This window comes from Heterocephalus glaber, unplaced genomic scaffold (assembly GCF_053883595.1).
Source record: "Heterocephalus glaber isolate CG9 unplaced genomic scaffold, H.glaber_assembly_v1.0 deba00001578, whole genome shotgun sequence".
NCBI lineage: Eukaryota > Metazoa > Chordata > Mammalia > Rodentia > Bathyergidae > Heterocephalus > Heterocephalus glaber.
The window spans coordinates 285915-302210 of NW_028258359.1; the positions used below are offsets into that span (position 1 = coordinate 285915).

The 16296-nt window shown below is 46.3% G+C and overlaps 1 pseudogene; it reads left to right on the top strand.

Annotated features, from left to right (window-relative positions):
• The first annotated feature begins 9515 nt into the window (after positions 1-9515).
• On the top strand, positions 9516-10238 carry LOC101716776 (ubiquitin-conjugating enzyme E2 E1 pseudogene; annotated as a pseudogene).
• Positions 10239-16296: the final 6058 nt, after the last annotated feature.

A 16296-nucleotide genomic window follows, 5' to 3' on the forward strand; every position in this document is an offset into this window, starting at 1 on the left:
AGTAGTCATGTTAAAACTGAGAGGAGGAAAAATCCCATCAGGAAAGCCTGTGTCACCTTAGGGCCCCTGGGCTCCCAAGACACTGTGATAGGAGACACCACAGTTCCTGCCTGCTTTGCCCTGATGCCAGTGGAGACCCTCTCTGAGGAGTCTGGCAGTCACTCTCTTCCTTTTGCTTACTTTTGAGGATCACCTTTACTATGCTAGACAAGAGGACTTGGTCCCATTCATCCTGAGGTGTCCACCAGGCAGCTGCTCTGCTGGACCACCACACACTTCCTTGGAGCCTCTGCCTAGAGACAGCTGGCCTGGGAGGAAGCATCTCCCTCAGCGTGATGGCAGAAGATGACCATGATGCAGCTGCAGGTCCCTCCATTCCTCACACCCCAACAATCAGCCTGTCCCTAGATCTCTGACCTGACTCCAGGGAGGAGCAGTGGACACTGTGGGCAAAGGCCTAGCCCCAGGAAAGTGTGGGAACTCTACATCTGCCTTGTCCAGGGCCTCTCGGGAGGTGCTCCAGCCCTGACAGCACTCCTGCGACCTCAGGTCTCCTGTCCACTAACACAAAGCTTCATGGAAATGCCCTAACTGGTAGGCTGTTATGTGGAGCCAGAGCTGTTGCACAGGATGCTGGAAGTAAGCACGGATGCCTGCCCTCCACTGGGCCTCGTCTTGCCCTGCCTCGCCTCAATGTCAGGAGGACCCACATGCATGCTCCTGGATACACTGTCTCCTGCTTTCCTCCTGCCTCGCTGCTTTCTCCCCCACATCTGGATCCAGAGCGTCTGGAGCTCAGCTCAGTGCTGCTTTTGCCTTCACTGATCTCATCTGCAGGCTGGCCATAGGCCAACATCCATCCATTGTAGGCTGACTGATGACTTCTACTATCTACATACTGACCATGTGGCAACCTCCATAGTCTGTAGGATTCCTTCCAAATTTCTGTCTCCGGTCACACACTTCTCCAGACCCCAGGCTCTGTACCTGCCTGTCTACTTGACAACTCCACTTAGAGATGGATTAGAACCTGAGACCCCACATTTGCCAAGTCAGAAATTCACTGCCCACATCTCTTCCGGGCCTGTGTATGTGTAAGAAAAACAGGATTTACATATATAGCTATATTCCCACTTTCCCAAGGCCAGAGGGGATGTGGGAAGAGCTGCTCAACTTCCCAGAAGGCTTTGAAGCAGACAGGCCCCTATGCTCCAACACTAGCTCGACCCCATACTGACCATGTGACTTGAGGGAGATAATTAGCTCTCCCAGGCCACAGACACCTCAGAGCACTGTTGCATGAAAAACATGCAGGTCCTGGCACATAGTAGGCCCTTGGAAAAGGTCACTTTATCTTGTCCCTGCACTGTACTGAGGGCACAGTTTCGGAAACATGCTGGGAAACCATGACATTCCTTTGTCCCTGTTGTGGCCCACAGCACTGTTGCTTCAACTCACCTGGACCTTTCAGGGTTCTGCATACCTGCAGCTAAAGTGATACTGGTCCAGGGGCTCAGGCCTTCCTCACTGCAGCCCTTTTTGGGGTTCCCTGTCTTCCATGATGCAAGTGCTGATTGTCTCTTACCTCCTCTGGGTTGCGGTCCTCATCCCCTTCCCTGCTAGTGCCCTGTGTCCTCTTATTTAGGCCTGCTCCATCTGACCTTTCTAGCTGAGCTCAGAGCTGGAGAAATAAAGAGGCAGAGCACTCACTGTGCAGCAGGAGCTCTTCACGGCGCTGCACAGATGTGACCTGATCATATCTGCTCTGAACCCCTAAAGCAGACACCACTGTTAGCCCCACTTCACAGATGAGGAAACCAAGAGGGAGAAAAGGTGACACATGGCCCAGGCCCCACAGCCAGGAGCTGGTGTTGGAAGCTGTGCATGTGGCACACCAGGAGGGGACTGGTAGCAAAAGCCAATGTCTCACCTCAACACGGTGCTCCACAGAAGCTGTGTCTCAACAGCCAAATCTTTTCATGGTGATATTTATTGCAAGAAATAATTTGACCTAATGAAATCCTACACAAACTGTATGTGATATATACAGATGGGCCATCAGCATTTTGATTTTGAATCTCAAGAAGATTCCATGAACCTTTGGGTAGCATGTGCCAATGTTTTGAAGCTCCCTTCCGGTTCTTGGTCAGGATGCTTGCCCGAAATTCTGAGTGTCAGAATAACCTACTGGAAGCAAGCTGCACAAAAGCAAAGAGGCGGGGCCGGGGATTTAGCTAGTGGTTCTGCCACCTGCCTCACAAAAGCAAAGAGGCCACCTCCCCATTCAGTTCCTGTGCCCAGCACAGTGTCTGATAACCAGTAAAGACTGGACATCTGTTGGGTTGATGAATAGAAGGAAGCAGAGGAAGAGGGGAGAGGAAGAAGGAGAAGGAAGGGAGAAAGAGGGTCTTTCTGTCAATGGAGAAAATATTCACATGGTAAATTTAAAGAAGTCTAGCTTCTGTGCTTGTCTGTCCACTCTAGTTGTTCTTTATTGCTCCTTATGGAAAACCACTTTTAAATGTTGTGGATTATCCTTCAGTTTTCAACAAAACACACATTTAAAGAAGGTGTGCAGGCCAGCCACTTGCACACAACATTCAGGCCACCGAATCTGGAGTCCAAATGAGCAAAGCCTTGTGAAGTGTGACCCCACACAGTCACTCCCCCTCTTGGAGTGGCTGGGACGGCTGGGGTGGGCAGAGCTGGGTGGCTGTCAACCCTGCCCTCTCAGGCCTTGGAACTGCTTCAGGATGCCTTGCTCCCAAAAGCCACCAGCTGCAGCTGGACTTTCTCCCTTGTTCCCACAGCAGCGCTCCACTTCCGAAATGATGACCTCTGTCACTGGCCACACAAGCTTGGGCCTGAGCCTGAGGTGTCCACTGCTCCTGATGCGCTTCCTTGAGACTTCGGCAGAAAGCCCAGGTGGATGCCATTCCTGTGGTGATAAGGCACCTGGCCCAAGGGCCTGTGCTTGTCTCGTTCCTCTTCCCACCTGACCTTGGCTACAGGACAGGAAAATCAGGGTCACGGGTGATGCACTGGGTGACACAACTGCACATCCTCTGCCAGCGAGCATTCTCTGAGCCATGACAGATGCCAGAAGTTCTTTGGGGTAATGAGAGAAAAGAGATCGTTCCTGATGAATATTTTAACTAATTGATTTGTATTTCACATTGTCCCATAACTAATTTTAGACAGATTGTAAGGCAGAGAGTAGAAGGTGGAGAGAAGGCATCAAAGCCAGGCCAGGGAGAGAAACAGAGGCAGGACTTGGGTTAAGACAACAGTCACATAATGAAAGGTTTGGACATTTGCCACAGCAGAGGGCACACATTTGGCTTTTTAGCTGCCAATAGAAGAAGAAACTCAGTTTTCAATGGATGAATGAGACCATTGCTGGAGGAAAACATAAATGGCCCTGAAAGAAGGAAAGGACATGAACTTCTCCTTAGAAGCCCAAAGGAGTGGCGACCTCAGCACCAAGCTTCCACCTGACCTCAAACCAAGATGCAGCCCATTAAAGCTCAGTTTCGGGGCTGGAGATGTAGCTCAGTTGGCAGGCGCAACATCCTGAGTTCGATCCCCGGTACTGGAAAAAACCCTCAATTCCTTAGAGCAGTTCTACGAGAGGGTTGCAACACAGTCTGGGCACCTGTCTCTGGGTCTGGCTCACTCTAGGATAGGCCTGAATCTGGGTTCAAGGCCCCCACTGACCCTGGCCATCACCACCTGCTGCTGCCCTGCTCTCAGGCATGTTGCTGAAGACCCACCTGTCACCTGGAGGAAAGAGCTCCTTCTCAACCTTTCCATTTCCAGGCTCCAGTGTCCCACCTTCTCCAGCCCAATGGGAATATCAGTAACAAAGGCCTTCGTCCATGAAAGTCTGGGTAGCAAGTGGTGACACCCTTGGCCTTTGGAGTCAAGGAACCTGGGCTTAAATTCTGGCCCTGCTACTTACTGAGTGTATGACTTGGACCATTAGACAGAGTCATCTCTACGTAGCAAACGCAGGCTAGTAATAGTGTCCCTTCCAGTTTTCCTGTGAAGAGAGATGATATAGTCAATCAACAACTATGTCTTGATTTCTGATCAAATGCCAGGCATCATTCTTAGGCTTTGGGATAGATTAGGGCTCCAAAGAGCACCCTTTGCCTGTTCCTCATAGACCTCACATTGCTGTTGTGTATGAGACACAATGTCTGATGGACAGTTAATCATTGTGAGCTGTTCCAGTGCTGTTGAGAAGTTCGTGCTTTGCTTGTTTCAGTCAGTCAAGTAATTAATGAGAACCCATAGGCAAGCCAGGTGGTGCTGGGTCCCTGTGTCACTGGAAGATTTGGGTAAAGGCCGGTGCATGCTCTCTCAAAGTTTACAATCCCAGTGAGGAGACAAATTCTGGATGAAAAAAATAAATATAGCACAAAGAAGGTGTAATCTAAGCAAGCAAGAAATTGATGGCGATGGTGCCCAACCATGTGTCAACACCATGGGGAGGGCGGCTTCTTCTAGGGGAAATTAGGGATGACACACTTGACCCAGTAAACAGCTGGGAATGCACCCCACATCCATTTCTTCCTCCTTCTCTGTCTTTGCCAGTGAAATTGGGATTGTGTCCAAGCATGTGTCCTTCCCCGTGCTTGCTTCTAGTTGGGGTGGAGAGCCATGACCAATTTGGCTCCTCCTACTCTTCTTGTGCTTCTGGCCACTGAGGGCCTTGGGAATGGGCACTCAGCCAGTCAGCCTTGAGAGAAAGGTGACTCTGGAAATCTGCCTTCATCTCCTGGACTCTCTGTAGTCACCTGGATAGCAGGTCCCAGGGCAGGCCATCTCAGATAACTGCAGGGCCCAAGGAAGGGAGAGCAGAGACCCCAGGGCCAGCCCCTCTTGGGGCTCCTTTAGGTTGGACAGAGGAGATGTTCTTATTGGCTAAACCAGCCTTACCCTAGGTTTTCTGTGACCTGTAGCCCAGAGCATCCAAACTAATAAGATGGAGAGTGGTGAACATAGGGGTTTAGCAAGACTTGATCACTATCTGTTATGGACCTAAACCTTTACAGACTGTGAGCTAAATAAGCCTTTCCTCTTTTAACTCTGGATGTCTGGTATTCTGTCCCCAGCAACAAGAGAAAAATAACGAAGACACCTTCCTTCCTGAATGTTCCCCCAGTGTCTCTCTCTCAGCTCTGCTCTGCCCCAGCTCCTCTGTCCTTCCAGAATCTCACCTCCTCTTCCTCTCTTCCCAGATGTCACCTTTGTTTGGAGGCTTGCTATCGCTTTCTTCAGGTTTTACAGTGGCTCCTAACTTGTCCCCACCACCATGCTGCCTGTCTAAAGATGCTTCCTTTACACATCTGCCACAGCCTTCTTTCTGAATAGGACCAAACACTATGGACTTTTTAAAAGCAGGGGCTCCCAGTTAAGAATCTTAAAGTGACGTACACAAACTTCACTTTGTTCTTGGCTCCCTGACCTCTTCACACCCTTCCCTGATGGCCTCCAGCTCTCCCTGCACCTAGAGGCACCTCAGGCAGGTAGTGTCCAAAGGCCTCCCCAGCACTCCTACACCTGCTGTCCCAGGACTCTGCTGAGCTGCTGCTCCCCATACACAGTCCTGAACCAGTCTCCACTAGGTCCTCCCCTCACAGGTCACCCAGGCACCTGGCCTTCGCCATCATGGCACGTGGCACTATGTGTCACTTTCTGTTTGTGTGTCTTAAAAAAATCATAGTTCAGTAAAAACTTCAGCAAAACTCTTGGCCATCACAGACAATGAATCTGTGACTTTGGATGTGAGCTCGTTTTACTTTAAATCATTCTATTTGAGGAGCACACAGGTGCCTGAGCAGCTTTGACACAAGCCTCCTTGTCACCACTGTCACCCTGATCGGTGATTTAAGAAAATGTAATGCTGTGCTCGGGGTCAGAGGACCCACTCTGAAAATCAGTGCCTCCGCCTGGCTGGTCTCCCTGCTTGCCACCTTCTCTCAAAGCAAATAAGGAAGCCAAGAGAAGCAAACAACCTGGGTCATAGTGAAATGAAGCCACCCACATCAGCTCCATGACAAGTTGATCACACGTTAGATCAGCAGCCTCTCCAAGTCCTCTTCCTGGTTATGCTAACAGAGGTCATGTCCTGTGCTGTGATGTCATCAGTGGATTAACCAGCACCACAGAGAGTTGGGGCAATGTAGCAAAAACCCACATTACAAAATAGGGAAGGATATTTTGCCAGAGGTTGCAGGATGTGCACAGTTCTAAATTCTAAAAAAACATGGCTACTTGGGGGTGCATTTCATGCATGGAGTCTGGGATGGCAGGACTTGGTACTGGAAATGAAGCTGATGTTGGAATATGAAGGATTGTATGTGCCACGTGTGGAGTTTGGGATTTATCCTGTGATGAATGAGAGTATACGGCAGGTTTTATTAAGGTGGTGGAATAGGAAGAGAGGGAGATATGACCAGCTCTGAGTTCTGAAAAATAACCTGAGGCCATGGGCTGGACCCATCATGCCAGATAAGCTGTGGTAATCAAAAGGACATTCTAGTTGTTCCAAAAAGCCAAACACTCTTTTCTAAGATGTTTGCTGTTTTCAGACTAACTGATCTCTCTATGTGCCCTTTAGGGTTCTAGAGATTTCTCATTTCCTAAACTGAATTAAAGTGAAGAGATAGTTCAGCTTTGTGCCTAAATTGAAGTTTTCCACTTGAAATATTTTGCAGGACTCAAATATGCCATCAGAGGGGCCAGAGATTTAGCTCAGTGGTTCCACCGCCTGCCTTGCAAGCGTAAGGACTGGAGTTCGATCCCTGGTACCAAAAAAAAAAAAAGTTGTTTTAAAATATGTCATCAGAACATCCTGGGCTGGGCCATCAAAATGCTACTGTAAGATAAATGTAACAAATCTGTAAGTTTTAGAATAGAACTCTTATGGTTTAGATCCAGACTTTCCCTCCAAAAGATCATGTGTTGAGAGGACAGATTTTTGAAAAGTGATGGGCAGGAAGGGGCCTGGCATCATCAGTGGGTTATCCAATGACCAGATCATAATTTGATGGCATTATTGAGAGGCGATGGAAACAGGAGACAGTACTGCTTGCAGGGAGTAGGTCAAGGGAATATGAATCTGAGGAATATATGTGGTCCCTGGCTCCTTATGCTTCAGCTCTTTCTCTATCTCTGTGCTTCCCAGCCACCATGCCGTGGGCACCTTTTCTCCAGCTACAGTGTTGTGCCTCACCTCAGCCCCAAAGCAGTGAAGCTGGCTGATCATGGACTGAGACGTCTGAAACCATGAAGCAAAATAAACCTTTCTCCTTTAAGTTGACTTTCTCAGGTATTTTGTCACAGTGATGAAAAGCTGGCCAACACAGGCTTAAAGATCAGCAAAATGGAGCTGGAGGCTACTGACAGAAGAGTGTTTCCTCCTGCCTGGACATGTCCACAGGGTCCTACCTCAACTATCCTAACAAACAGTGTGGTATCTGCACATGTGTATCAGCCTCAAGAAAGCTTTATGTTTCAAGGATTTTATTTGAAGTTCCTGCCCTCCCACATTTAAGGTGTAACTGCTAATGACTTGTCTGCCTAGGAATGGCCAACATAGATGTAGGTGTATATGGCCTTGAGGTGGCTACTAGACCAGAACTGGAACACTAGACCAAAACTCCCAGATTCATCATATCACACACTTCCTTTTCACTGTTTCACCTCAGTAAAGCTGGAAGGATGTGGCTGCAGACATATTCCGCCTCTGAGGCATGTCCATAGCTGTCCCCATATTTGTCCCCATCTACATGCTCACCTACAGGATGGAGATAACTCCTGCCTCCTGGTCAGACTGTGTGACAGTGTACTGTATGAAACAAGCGATCACAACACTTGGCAGGAGGAACTTACAAATAACCTTGGCTTCTGCTGCAGAGACAATAGCCATATTTCTTCCGAAAGAAAATGTCCAGGCCCACTTGGACCAGTGCATATGGATACATGTGCTTCCTCTGCCTGTAAGTCTGGCCCACCTTTTTTCACACCTGCATCTGGCGGAATATTTTAGGACCTGTTTTTCATCTCCGTGCCTAAGAATCACGGGACACACAGCAGACTTTCCTAGCTGGCTTTCCATGGCTGGGTACACACACCAGGACTTGCTCTACTGTTTCTAACTTGCCGTGAGAGCCCTGGATGCAGCTGCCATCTGATCCTGTCCTCCTGGACCACTCCCATCCCTACCATGAGGTGAAAGCAGAAGTCCCTGAACACCTGGGGCCTAACTGGACACAGCAGGACTGCCCTGCATCCTACATGAGATGAACTCAGACAATGCTGGTAACATAGAGAAATTGTCTTTGAGATGCTCATCACAGGCTGGGTTTTCTGCAGCTGAGCTGTGTCCATCTGTTCTCCTCCAGGGACTGAAATTCTTTTCTCCTGATCCTTTTGTCTTGTCTTTGAGGCCCATGTGTTTTTCGTATTTTTGCCTTTAAGGAGCAACCCTGGAACTCTGTATCTGCTGGTGGTGTAAGCCCTTTCCTGGTACAGACACTTCCCACAACCCCTTGGGGTTGTGCACACAGCCATTCCACACCCTGCAGGTTGTTCCCACGCATATGTTCTGTTTCAGCCCTGAAGTGTCAAGTCATCTTTTTACCTCTTTCCTCTCCCGAAAGTGTAACTGGGGTCGCACTGTTTCTCCCTGGGGGATGTAGTGAGGGACACTGTACCCTGCTGGGAACAATCTCCCTCATTTCAGCATCAGAAAAAAAAACTGGACCACACCAGATGAAGCAGCCCAGCTTTACTCTTGGCCGTTGTTTTCATTCTTTTTAACAATCATACATAGTGTGACTCCTTTTCATCAGGCTTCTCTTTTCTGAACCCACCAGGAAGCCAGCAGCTGAAGCTGAAGGCCAGACTTCTAGCAAGGAATTTTACTAGTTTCATTATTCCCTACAAGCATTTTCTCTTTATCTTGATTCCCTAACTATGCTTTGCACCAATTGTTACAAGCACTGAGGAAGGCTATTTGGCAATATACACGAAAATTGATCATACACGTAATTCCACAGCCTAGTATTCTGCAGAATGTATGTAAAGGAAATATTTTACATGCATTTATAAAAAAAGACATGTGCCGGGCTGGGGATTTGGCTCAGTGGTTCTGGCGCCTGCCTCACAAGCACAAGGTCCTGAGTTCGATCCCTGGTACCAAAACAAAAAAAAAAGACATGTGCAAAAATGTCGACCACATCAATTAAAAAAAACTATGGAGGGGAGGAGGGGGCGGATGGCAGGAGGGGTGCTATGTGTTCGAGCGTGTGTGGCTGGGGGAAGCCATTGCCTGTTTAATAGTTGCTGTTGCTGCACTTCCGCCTCTCTCCCAGCGAGAGTGAGAGAGAGAGAGAGAGAGAAAGACACGAGTGGCCAGGCCCACCCGCAGCCTCAGCACAGCCGCGGCGGCACGGAGAAGCCAGACGCAAAGAGAGGGGCTGTTTGCGGGGTGGGGTGGGGTGGGGGGTTCGCTATGTCGAATGACGATTCGAGGGCCAGTACCAGCTCCACCTCATCTTTGTCCTCCAACCAGCAAACCGAGAAAGAAACAAACACCCCCAAGAAGAAGGAGAGTAAAGTAAGCATGAGCAAAAACTCCAAGCTCCTCTCCACCAGCGCCGAGAGGATTCAGAAGGAACTGGCAGACATCACTCTAGACCCTCCACCTAACTGCAGTGCTGGTCCCAAAGGTGACAACATCTATGAGTGGAGATCTACCATTCTTGGGCCTCCGGGATCTGTGTATGAAGGTGGTGTATTCTTCCTGGATATCACTTCTACTCCAGAATATCCCTTCAAACCTCCAAAGGTTACATTTCGGACAAGAATCTATCACTGTAATATTAACAGTCAAGGAGTTATTTGCTCGGATATATTGAAAGATAATTGGAGTCCAGCACTAACTATTTCTACAGTCCTCCTTTCTATCTGCTCACTTCTTACAGACTGCAATCCTGCTGACCCTTTGGTGGGAAGTATTGCTACTCAGGACATGACCACCAGAGCAGGACATGACCACCAGAGCAGAACATGACAGAATGGCCAGACAGTGGACCAAGAGATACGCTACATAAACTGGGTTTTCACAATTCTTACGTTATTTGTCTGTCACAGAAGAGAGCTGCTTATGATTTTGAAGGGGTGGGGTAGAGTGGGAGTTGGTAAAGAGTAGGGTATTTCTATAACAGATATTATTCAGTCTTATTTCCTAAGATTTTGTTGTAACTTAAGGTATCTTGCTACAGTAGACAAAATTGGTAATAGCAACTTCTAAAACTCATTAGTTCTACAATATTGCCTGAAATGTAGTAGAGAAGAATGTACATTTAGACATTTGGATTCAGTTGCTTGTAGTACATAATTTTTAAACAGCTTAATTTTGTACAGGTTATACACATGGCCATTTATGTAAAGTCACTGTAGGGTGGCATACTTTTTTGTTTAAAAAATTGGAATTTGTTTTTTCTTTCTTGGAAGGGAGAATTGATATTTAACAGAGTTTTTAGAGACTGTCATCTCACATATATATAATATATATATATAAAATAGACAATAGACATGTGGCTATAAGAGACCATGTAGGAAATTAGTAGTTAATGTATTTTATTTAAAGGTTTGAATCAGGACTTGGGAGAAGCTATAGTGAAATACCTTAGGCTGTTAACTGTAAGGTGTGGAATAGGAGTCACTCAGTGGATTGGTTATATGTTGTAGACTTCTTAACATCTGCATTTGTTACTGTGCTAATAAACCGTATTAAAAAAAAAAAAAGAAAGAAAAACTATGAACTGGGCCGAGGATTTAGCTCAGTGGTTTCGCCACCTGCTGCGCAAGCGCAAGGACCCAAGTTTGATCCCCGGTACCAAAAAAAGAAAAACTATGAACACCTCACAGTGTCCACTCAGGGTGAAATGAACACGTGAACTGTGGCTCATTTACACAATGGGCCACTGTCCCACAGTGGGAGCTAGTGTGTTTCTATAATCACAGCCACATGTGTGAATTTCATACACATCATCTGAATGAAAAAGCCAGGCATAAAGAGGGAATCTACAGTGTGACTTCATTTATATAAAGTTTAGAAACAAACAAAATTTAGCTATGACTGGGCTTGGTGGTGCACTCCCAGGTGCTGAGGCAGGAGGATCACTGTGCATTGGAGAGCAGCCTGGGCTACATAGCAAGACCCTGTCTCAAAAACAAACAAAAAAATTGGACTTTGGCTTTACCCTTGGAGCCATAGTAGTGACTAGGAAGAAGACACACACACCTCTGGGACTCTGGGAAACATTCTAGATTTTCTGTAGGTGACAGTTAGGTGGATGAGCTCTCTTGGATAAAAATCCCTCAAGTTGTTGCTGATGATTTGGCTAGACCCTCTAGTACAGTTTTTCTAACTTGGTTTTTTAAAATTCAGATATAAAATTTATCTTTGCAAGTGCACAGTTCTGTCACTTTAAAGTATATTCACAAGTTGTGCACCCCTCACTACTAGCTAGTTGCAAAACATTTTCATTCCTCCCAAAAGAAATCTTGTGCCATTGAAAGTCATTCCCTGTTCCCCTTCCCCAGGCCCTGGCACCATTCATCTACTCCCTATCTTCCTGAATTGACCTATTCGGGACATTGATATTAATGGATTCACACAATATTTGACCTGTTGCGTGTGGTTCAGCATAAAGCTTTTGAGGGTCAGCTGTGCTATAGCAGTATCAGTTCTTCATTCCTTTGTGAGGGAATCATTGCAGTTCGGGCAAGGCTTATCGCTGATGGATGTTTGGAGTGCTCACTTTCTGACCACTATAAACAATCTGCTATAAACATTCACGTCCAAGTTCCTGTGCTCTCAGTGCTCCTGGCATATACCTAGGAACTTCTGGATGCAATGTTTCTTTTTTTTTTTTGGTACCGGGGATCAAACTTGGGACCTTGCGCTTTCGAGGCAGGTGGCAGAACCACTGAGCTAAATCCCCGGCCCTGCAGTTTTCTTTTCATGTGATATGGAAATGTCCTCATAGAATGAGTTAGAAAATGTTTCCTTTTCTTCTTTTTGTATTTGTTTGGTAGCATTCACACATGAGGTCATGTTAGCGTAGGCTTTTTCAGGGAAGTTTCCGATGACTAATCAATTTCGGTATTTGTTATAGGTCTACTCAAATTTTTTTGTTTCTTGAGTCAGTTTCAGGAGGTTTTGTCTTTAACCATGAGGCCAGCAGTGACCTTAATTCTTCCTGCTAATAATTTGGGATCCTCTCTCTCTCTCCACTAGAGATTCCTATTATCATATATCAGCATACTTGATGTTGTGCTATGGGTCTCCAAGGCCTTGTTTACATTTCTTTAGTCTTTTATTCTCTGTTCCTTAGTCTGGAGAATTTCTGTTGAGCCTTCTTCACATCTGCTCACTCTTCGGCTTTCTGCTTCCTTCGGTCTACCGTTAAGTCCATTGAGTAGATATTTCATTTTGGTTATTGTTCATTTCTACTAGAGAATTTCTACTTGATTCTTTTTCATACTTTCAATTTCCTTATTGTGGTTGTAAGTCACTATCAACATATTTTCCTTTTATTCTGTGAACCTCATTTCCTTTAATGCTTTGAATCCAGTTGTAACAGCTGCAAAGTATTTTCTGCTAAATCCTGTTTCTGGACATTCACATCATTCCCTATTGACCGTTTTCTAAGTACAGACCATACTTTCCTGTTTCCTTGGCTTGTCTTAAACTTATTTCTTGTTGGAAATTGGACATTGTAGATGACACATTATAGCAACTCTGAGTTCTGCCTCTCCCCCGGTGTTGTTGGTGGTGAAGATTTTTAGCAACTTTCCTAGTCTTTACTTAATACTAATATATCAATATTGGCTTAAAAAATATTGGCTTATCTGCAACTTGGGCACCAAACTACTGTGAGGTAACAATAAGGAAACAAAATATGGGTTTTGTAGGAATTCTCTGTCCTATCGTTACCATTTTTCTGTAAATCTGAAGCTGTTTCCAAAAACCAGGGTTTTTTTTAAAGATAGTTAAAAAATATATGTTGGAAACTTTAAAGTCCACTTCTAAATAATGCATGGATTAAGGGAGAAATCATAACGAGAATATGAAATCATTTAGAACTGATGACAATAAAGTAATTCACATTAAAACTTTTGGAGTAACAAAAAACTATACTTAGAAGGGCTGAAGACACAGATCAGCCTTCAAGTATTGCGCACAAGAAAGTTCACTTTTCAACTCTGAATAAACTTGAAGAAAAGACCCATTTGACCCATTTGACATACTGAAAGGAAATAATAAAGACAGAAATTAGAAAATGAATGAAATAGATGAATTTATATAAACAAAACAAAACATGGAACGCCACTCACTTCTAAAAGACGGTCATTTTAAAAATCAAACGGAAAATTTAAGGATTTCATACGACTGGATGGTATATGTATTATAAATCATTAATACTTCATTGCCAGTTTGAAATAAAATGTTTATTTATTTATTTTTGGTACCGGGGATCGAACTCGTGTTCTTGCGCTTGCGCAGCAGGTGGCGAAACCACTGAGCTAAATCCCTGGCCCAAAATGTTTATTTTTTTAAAAACACTTATCTTTTTAAAAGGAGGTTGCAACATAATTTATGATACATTTATACAACAGAAAAACAATCCCATCTAAAAGAGGAAAGACACCTCCTTATATACTAATTTGCAAAGGTATCTAAGATAAATTTGAAAGCAAGATGCAGAAGGTGTGTAGAGCATGCTATCCATGTATGCACATGCTGCTGTTTGCTTGCATGCACCTAAATTATCTCAGGAGGAATCTTTGGCTATTGGGAGGAGATGTAGGTAGCTGGAGGATAGGAGTAAAAGAAAGAATTTTACTTTTTATACTTCTGAATTTTAATATCTAAAAGGAAATGTCTGGACATGGTGGTGCACACCTGTAATCCCAGCATTCTGGGAAGCTGAGGGACAAGGATCATGAATTCAAGTCCAACCCGGGCAACTTGGCAAGACATTGTGTCAAAATTTAGAAGGAGAGGGTGGTTGGGGATGTGCCACCAAGAAGAGAGAGAGAGAGAGAGAAAGGAGGGGGAGGGGAAGGAGAAGGGGGAGAAAGGAAAAGAAAGGAAGAGCAAAAATAATTGTGAATAGGGTCTTCTAACGTTATATAATGAGCACTTAGTAAGTACTCATAGTGTGCAGGTACTTATGAACTCACCGATTCCTCACAGTCATTCCAAGATGCAAGCACAGTTGAAGACCCATTTGATAGATGAGGAAACTGAGACACAGAGGACCTACACACACAAAGCTGGGCATCCAAGATCCCAAAGTCAGGAAGTGGTAGAGAAAGTTTCTGGGGCCTGGGCCCTTCAGGCATCCTCACAGTTTCCTTCTCTGGGGCCCCTCTGAACCCAGCAGAATCACTCTCTGTTGCACACACCCTGTAAACCCTGAGGGCTGGAAATGCTGAGACAAGGGGCTTCTCATTATTCCTAGCGGTCACATAACAAGGCAGGGAGAGTTTCTGAACAGAAGAGCCAATCCTCCTCGGAGTTTTTGTATGTACTGTGGTGCAAAATCCGTCACCTTAGGTCCCCTGGAAGAGACAGAAAGCACATGTCAAGGCTGAGAAAGACTCCAGATGGTGCAGGAGCCCAGCCGTTGAAAACAAAGCGTCCTGAACTCGTTAGACTCTAGAGTCACCTCACCCCTTCTCACTGCCCATCACTGAGTGCAGCTGTCTGGGGTGTCAATGGGAAGGTGCTCAGTGTCTACACAGCTGAGTGTGCGCGTGTGTTCTCATGAGTGTGAAGTGGTAAAGACCCAGCCCAGCCCTTCATCCTCCCGGTCTGTCCATCTCCCTCTGCTGGCCTTTTCCCCTGGCGCCCGCCCTTTGAGAGTCCGGGAGTCCGGGATCCCTGTGAAGATGCCTCAGTCATCACCTGCTGACTCTAGGCACATTTTCCAAACTCTTGGTGCCTGTGTATTCCACGGTGAGAAAGCCCAGCGACACGGTTTAACCTACACTGTTTCCTTTCTCAGTGATCTATGGTGCTTCCTTCAAGAGTTAGCAATCTAGACTGAGAGAAATACAGTTGGCCAAAGGACAAGCGGGCAAGTTCAGTTGTGAGAACAGTTGCTCAGCTTGATTTAGAGTCTGTGCTGGGCTTCCGGGTGGCTCAAATATTCATAATGGCTTTGATTTGTTTTGTTTTCTGGTCGTTTTTATGTGTTTTGTTTTTTGATACAAAGTCTCACTATATAGTTCAGGCTGGTCTTGAACTCATTAGGTAGCCCAGGCTGGCCTGGAACTTGCAGTGATCCTCCTGCCTCAGCCGCCCCGGGTGCTGAGATTACAGGTGTGTGCACCACGCCCAATCATAATGGCTTTTTAAACCAGCAGCTATATAGCCCTTGTCACATGCCCCACACTGAACACATGTTATCTTTCCTTCAAGTCTGAAAGATAATTGTCCTTGCTTCCAGAGAACGGAAAGGAAGGGTTAGAGACGCAGTCACCAGGCCACTTACGCTCCCCTTCCCTCCAAATGTGCGGTCCTTCTGCACTTCCTCGGGTTGAAGACAAACACAGGTTCCTTATGACTGCTCCAGATGGGCACCTCCTTCCTGCACCCAAACAAGGACCCCCAGCCCGCTCACGGGCCATCCTTTGGGGCCCACAGAGCCCAGGGTGGGGACAGAGCAGTGCCGTGGCTTCACACACCCATAGGCTGCACCCTCTGCGGGTGGGAGCAGCAGGCTGGCACAAGGTCAATGTCAGGACCAGGAGGGAGACAGGAAGAGGAGGCAGGTGGCTGCAGAGCCACACCTGCCACCAAGGGATCTTCTCTGGAGAGAGGCAGTCCTGCCTGTGCGTGCTGGGCCACCGACCACTGCCCTGGACAGCACCACACGGATGGCTCGCATCTGCCGTGTCCCACAATCCTAAAGACAAAGCCACCAGAGCTGCAGTAACATCGGGGACTTTTCTCACGTTCAGCATGTTTGGCTCATTACTTTCATATGCCGCCGGTGCGAGACGAGTATTTCCAAAAGGCAGTTCAGCAGTGGGCGTGAAGTGCTGTCAGTTGTTCTCATACCTTTAACCAAAAGATTCCAATTTCTGGGGAAATCTTTGAAAAGACACAACATTTTTGTCAGGATGTTTACTGCAGTGTTAAGTAGTTCCCAACTAGGAGCCAAGCTAAAGGCCCCACTAAAAGGAAATATATCAAGTGTG